This window comes from Bactrocera neohumeralis, chromosome 4, assembly GCF_024586455.1.
Source record: "Bactrocera neohumeralis isolate Rockhampton chromosome 4, APGP_CSIRO_Bneo_wtdbg2-racon-allhic-juicebox.fasta_v2, whole genome shotgun sequence".
In the NCBI taxonomy this organism is placed as follows: Eukaryota; Metazoa; Arthropoda; class Insecta; order Diptera; family Tephritidae; genus Bactrocera; species Bactrocera neohumeralis.
In genome coordinates, this window is record NC_065921.1 from 75,529,361 (window position 1) to 75,536,619 (window position 7,259).

Consider the following 7,259-nt stretch of genomic DNA (forward strand, 5'->3'; position numbering starts at 1 on the left):
GCATCGAAGGGACCACTCGAGACGGCTCTGGATGCGAAGAATTCGATGACCAGCTCCGGTGCGACTGCGAGATCTTTCTGACCTAGAGTAGAACCCGGGAGATCTACTGAACTACTTGCTCTGAGAAAAGTGCATCTTATCGCAATTATAGGAGTTCTTATTGGACACTGTGAAATAGGCACGCCTTCTTAGAATCGTCCACTTAACCTAACCTAACCAACGAAGTTTATAAAAGAGTGTTAGATATAATTTTCTCGAATGTTAAACTCAAACTAATTTGAGTATATGTGAAACTAAAGCTTTTGAGCTTTTTCAGAGCTTTTGATCTTAACTATAGTAAAGTAAAAACTTACGAGTTTTAGAGTCAATGAGTACTACTGGCATTGGATTCGAGACTTAGATCGTCCAAAGTTTACAAGTACAGTTAAATGATGTATAGAAGTATGAGTAAAACAATAATAAACGCCTTCCAATTTGTATTTAAGTATTTCAAAAACAGGTTTCTGTGCTTTCCTCCCGACTTTATAGAGTCATACGCGTTATTCACTTGCATAAGCGCAACAAAGGAAAAAAGAACAAGGCACAATAAAGCAGTTGCATGTGCGGAAAAGCAGTTAACTACTTTATTGTTGTTGTTGCGCATGTTATTTTTGTCATTTTTTACATACTTCATATAATATGTGGACATAGTTGTAAGTATATATGCTTGCATTCCTTTGCGTTATTTGACGCTGCGCAGCTCGTGTTTGAGCTTCTCCGCATACACTTGTATAATTTCTATGGCGTGCATTTCCGTTTCCGTACTCCGCACATAAAACTCTCCGTTAACGTGTAGTGCACATATTGTCTTAATTTCTGCTTGTATATACATATGTATGTAAACACATATGCGCACAATTACACTGCTTTGCACACTTCCACGCTGCTGCCTGCTGAACGTTGCTGTTGCACGTCTATTGTCTATTTTATATTGTTGTTGTTATTGTGTTTTATACTTTTGTTTACTTTAGCATTCTTTTAATTGTGCGCTTGCTTTTTTCCGTCTTTCGCTTTTCTATTTTTGCTGCGAGTCCTTGCGTTGCTGCAGCTTCGCTCGTTCCAAGTTTGCGGATATGATGCGCTTTTTCTGCTGTGAAAGCTGCGAAGAGACAGCGGAGACACATGAATGATCTCTCTGGGGTAAGCAAATATTTGACGCGACATATCACGTAGCCGCCAAAAAGTTTGTTCAAAACTTTAACGTTAAACAATAGCGTTGCGCTTTTGTTGTAGCTATTGTTGCTGTTGTGGTTGTTTTGATGTTTTTTTTGGCGGTGTTTGGTGAAAAAGGTGCCAATGAATGGTTAACGGGTTTTGAAGAGAAACTGAAACTCATATAGATCAGTGCAGGCAAAAAAAAATCGAAAAATCGGTAAATGATTCGATAAATTAACATAAAAAATTATTAAAAGTTGCCACCTATCTGGAATTTTGAAATATAAAAAAATATTAATGGGAAGTAACACTCTCAACTGAAGAGATTAGAGAGTAGAAGATAAGATTAGAAGATTAATAAAATCTTACAAATGAACATGTATTAGACCATGTCCAACACGCAGTGAAGAAAATATAGCAGAGGTAGCTTAGAGTGTACATAAAGACCGTAGAGAGCCGATTAGGCACCGTTCACAGCAACTCAGACTGACGTATCGAACTTGTCGCATTTTACGTCGAGATCTTAAATTGAAAGCGTGCAAAATACAGCTTGCGAAAGAACTGCACCCGATCGACCTTTCCAAGTGACATCGCTTCACTCTACGGGCTTTTGAAAAGTTCGAAGAAGATCCGAAGTTTTCGAAACAAATTTTGTTCAACCATGAGGTCGGTTTCTGGCTCATTTAAACAAGCAAAATTTCTCCATTTGAAATGAAGAGTAACCTGAAGAGATTTCAGAGCTACCATTTCATTCAGAAAAATCAACGGTTTAGTGCGGTTTGTGAGCCGGTGGAATCATCGGTTCATATTTCTTCAAAATGATGCCGGTGAGAACGTAACCGTCAATGGCGACTGTTATCGCGCCATCATAATCCACTATTAGATGCCTGACATTGAAGCTCGTGATCTCGGCGACATTTGGTTTCAACAAGACGGCGCCACTTCCCACACATCGCATCAATCAATGGATTTATTGAGAGAACACTTCAGTGAGCAGATAATTTCAAGTTTTGGGCCGTCAATGCTATAAAGGTAAAACTCTTGTACTTCGAACTCATAAGTCAGCAAAGTCAGCTAATAAAAATGTGCTCAGGCATTTGATTTCTTGTCACACCGGCACGGTGTGAGCTCTCAAGTGTTTAAGCTTTGATCTCGCAAACGCTGGACAATCAAGAGATGATTCCACCTCGTCTGCTTCCATACGGCTACTGCAGCTAACGCCGGGTAGGATTCTCAATGTTGTTGTTTTTGTAGCGGCAGAGTTCTGCCGAATCGACAGTCCTTGGCCAGATGAAAATCCGGGTCCTCCGGTTACGGAGACCCGACTGTCGTGGGAACGGTAGAATTCTCAACCTTACAGCACGCCGTAAGGTAATGGCCTGTTAGAACATAACTAATAACTAATTCATAGCTAGGGACAGGCTAGCCTTACTGAGGGCAAAGAGCTCACTGGATCTCTTACGATCAATCATGGCACAAAAGAATCTTGCGACAGCGCATCAACCGTTGCTACGTATAGCCCAGTGTTGGCCAAATTCCCACGAATACCAACTATCTAGTGGTAGAACACACGAGAAGAGCCTCTCTCCTCAATATTTACCATCCATAAAGGTTTTCTAATAAGAATAAAGTATTTAAATTTAAGAACAGGTTGAAGACGTGAGCCTCTGTTGGACCCTTATACCTCCTGCCTCCTGCTGAATAAAACCAGTTCAGTTTTACTTGGGTTAGCCTAGTCGCTTCTCTGCAATATCTGATAATTTATATATATACTTTAAAGGATCTCGGACGTTGGTTGCCGTGTGTTGCTCAAAATTTAAGTTATTTTCTGCAGAGCGACATCTATGGGAATAGAAAAAAATTTACCAAAACCAAAATTTCGCCGGCTACGGTCATATAGGTATATATAATACCATTATAATATAAATACATAAAGAATCTATTAAACAAACGTTTCGCTTAAGGGCTCAGTCTCAACGTGGGCACGGTTTAAAGCGCAGCCCAGCGCTACAATGTGTTCGTTTGTGTAAATAAACTCTGACAGTGGTGTCTGACGCTGGCGGATATGCGTGCCAAATCATCGTCTTCCTTACACACACACACACACACACACACACACACAACGTGCACACATGTCCCGAACGCATTCACGTGCCGCATCAGCATTTTGTCATTTGCCACACACTCGCTCCCACATTTTGCAGCAATATTTTCTATGGCAGTGCATTTATTCTGCACTTTTGTATAGTGTACGTGTGTGTGTGTGCACTTACATGTGTATGTAGGCCACAGCTAAGAATTGAGCGCATGCCATCAAGGACGTGAGCTGTCATTGTAATTTGTCATCAAGTTTCAACCGTTCCTGTTGCTGTTGCTTTGGCTGTTGCTGTCTCCACTGCTGCTGCTGCGACTCTGTTGCTGGCAACATGTTACCACGTCGCTGTTGTTGCTATTGTTGGATCCTTAGCTTGCTATGTTTACTGCAATGTTTACTGTTGCTCTTCTTCGCCCACAATTGCCAGTGTCAACTTGGCACTGACTCAACAAATAATAATAACAATAAAAATAACAACAACAACAAAATAATAAATACTTGTAGTATGGTTATAGAAAGCAGAAGACAAGCGAACTGTGCATCCATACAGTCGCTGTGATGCACTCGAGCTGTTCCCAATGCCGCATTGCTGCCTCCAACGGCTGTGTGGCTATGTGGCGGTGTTGTTGGCATTAGAAAATGATGAGTATGAAAATATCAGAATATCATTGTTGCTCTGTAAACATGGTGATGCAATGACAATGACCGTTGGTGGCCGTTGTTATGATGTATCGCGGTCAACAGGCAAGCAGCGCATTAATGCAAATTGAAAACGCTTAATTGTGGCGATTTGTGTGGGTTTTGGATTAGGGTTTTGGGTTTTTTCATACATATGGTTTTGAAATAGAGAGAAACTATTCTTTTTTATTTTTTTAATCACGAAAAAAGTAAAATTTAATATCTATCATTGAAGATGCACTTCTTATAGCATAAAAGGATATACCTGAATCGAATCGAATACATATATTAGCACCCAAAGTGCGTTTTTAGATCAGACCTAAAAGGCGTCGAGAGATTGCTGTAGATATATGAAAAAGGAAGGGACTCTCACCAAAGCTGTTGCTTTGGTTCTACGAAATGCTAGTCAAGCCAATAATGTTTGATGGCTCATTTGTCTGGTTGAGGGCGCTCGAAAATGCTACACTTGTCTAAAGAGCGATTCTAAATTGCAGCTCTCATCGGCATTTCTGGTGCACTGCAGATTACCAACAATAGCACTTAATGTCATTTTCATATAGCAACGCTGCCGGCAGCTGTATTGCTGCGAAGTGTGCTCTAAAGCTGAGGGAAGTTGGTATATGAAGGGGTCCGAGCAAAATAAATGCTGAAATTTTTTCCTCCTTCAACTGTACTCCTGAAGACTGAAATCACGTAGAGGCAACTCGTCACGGGCTTTCATCTGCTTACATACCTACGAGGAGTATGTTGATGGGGAGGAGTTTTCATGAATCGGTCGAAACTGAGTGGGAAGGTTGTCTGTAAGAAGCTTTTTATCAATCTTTGCTTTGGACGGCCGAGCCACTGTAATGTTTTTCAGACAGAGTGGAGAAGGTGGTAGTAGACGTAGTGCAACAAGTGCAGCTTCTTTCAGGAATGTGAATATTCAATGCGATAGCACAGCGGCAATACCATCGCTGAACTCGCTTACTGTACGCTCAATGCTAATCAGGAAGCGTCTGTCCTCATTTGAAAAGGCTTCAAGTATTTCATTATCAGACTTTTAAAGGTGCCTGGTCATAACGTCAGCGCAAGTAATTGCAAAGCTGCTGAGCTAACCAGAGGAGTATCCACATGCGTTTCTTATGTACGAATCGGATCGAGTTTGATCTTCATCGGCATCTTGCACTCTAACACTGAACAACGTCCGGTGTGTTTAACGTTGGTACCTGTTGACGACAGTCTCACCCAAGGCGCTCAAAAGCACAACGGATCAAATCAATGTGTTGATCAGTGCCCCGAAAATGCCAGCCATTTTCGGTAACAATTTGCAGTGTGAAATGGACACACTAAGCACTGTAGTAGGGTACGACACGCATCTAAAACCTCTGCCGTACTTTGATTTAAACGCCTTTGCCGCCTAAACAACTCACGCGCCAACGACCCTAACTGTTCGGAATTCCGACTAGTGGAGATCACACTGCTAACATCTAAGCGTCCATCAGTCCAGCTAATCCCCATACCATCCAGATCTCTAATGTCCGAGTATATCTCGCATTGTGCAATCACATGCACCCAGTCCTCTACCCCCGTCCCACAAAAACAACCCGATATAAGTGCCTCTGATGCAAAAATGCATTCAGAGACCAATGCCCTGAAAGCAGAAAACCAAGCCTCAGACAAAATCTGAAAAGTCTGGGTTACCCTCAACTAACTCAACGTCCCAAATGTATTCATAAATCACTATCAACGGTCTCGCCACCTACGGGTCAGATGTAGATGTAGATCATCTAGAAGCCTCCTATATTAGACTTGCATCATATACATGATGCTGACCCCGTTCACCCGGACAATCGGTGGACAAGCCGAAGACAATCTGCCCTTAAATAGCATTATCACCGTTTTTTCTAATCGATATCCCCTCTTCTAAACCCTAAGTACTTACAATATCTAAGAATTGTCCTCCCTTGGTTGACGACCCGCTCCTAAGCGGCTGCAACATACTTTTGGCCTAGAGGAGAAATAGGTTAGCTTAGGTTAGGTTAGACGCACATGGACTAGAAGTAGTCCTTTGTGAAGCCATTGGAAATCGAACTCCCGTGTTCGAACTTAGAGATCGGCCAACCGTTTAGTATCCAATACAAATTTACAGAGGCGCTTAATTTCAATGCCCGCCAGATCGGTGGGATGTCTGAAGATATGCGCCCCCAAGTGCCTAAGTCTTGATCTCCCAAAAGCAGGGCAGTCAAGAAGGAAGTGCTGGCTAGTTTCTACTCCATCTTCTTCCAAGCAGCTTCTGCATGCGGCGTCCGGTAAGATTCCCAGTCTTACAGCGTGTATGCCAATGGGGCAGTGGCCTGTCAAGAGCCCCATCATTAATGAGAGGCTAGCCTTGTTGAGGGCAAAGAGATCACTAGATCTCCTTCGATCTTTGGCCAAAAGGCTTTTGGGACCGCGCAGGTACCAATGCTGGCCCATCGCTGACCGAGCAGCCGCGAGGATGCCGGAGCACCTACCCGTTCCCATTCTACCGATAGCGATTCTAGGGTGCCTTTCCTTGCTAGCTCATCAGCTTTGCAGTTACCCGCGATTCCGCTGTGGCCCGGCACCCATACAAGTCTTATAATGAAAGCTCTCGCCGCCAGAGACAGTGACGCCAGACACTCTTCGACCAGCCCTGAACGCACTGTGAATGAGTTCAAGGCTAGTATCGCCGCTCTGCTATCCGAGTGAATGGTCACCTCTCTGAAGTTAGACGCTCTATTGAGCAGCATATCTGCTGCTACCTTGATGGCTACAACCTCAGCCTGGAAAACACTGCAATAGTCGGGAAGTCTAAAGCTGGATTTTATGGAGAGCTCCCGTCAGTAAACCCCTCCACCAACTTTCCCCCCAAGCTTTGACCCATCCGTAAAGAAGCTTACTGCCCCTCTCCTCCAACGGCTTCTTCCCTGCCAAACCTCCCTCGTCGGTATATGTGCGAAGAAGGAGCCACCGGAGTTCGATATGGCGACTCAATGATCCAGATGATCCGGTATGCAGTCGAAGCTTGTGAGGATATCCGAGTGTTCAGGTACCCGCTCCTTTAGGAATCCATACTCCCTGAGCCTAATGGCCAATATCCACCGGTGTTATGTTCAGAATTGCATTAAGTGCGTCAACTCATACACGGTGCTTAGAAACTTTCTTTTCACCATAAGTGCTACATCGTCTGCATAGGCAATGACCTTGCAGTCAAGATACTCTAGCCTTTTGAGAAGGTCGTTAACGACTAGAATCCATAGAATAGGGAAAGAACCCCTCCTTGAGGGGT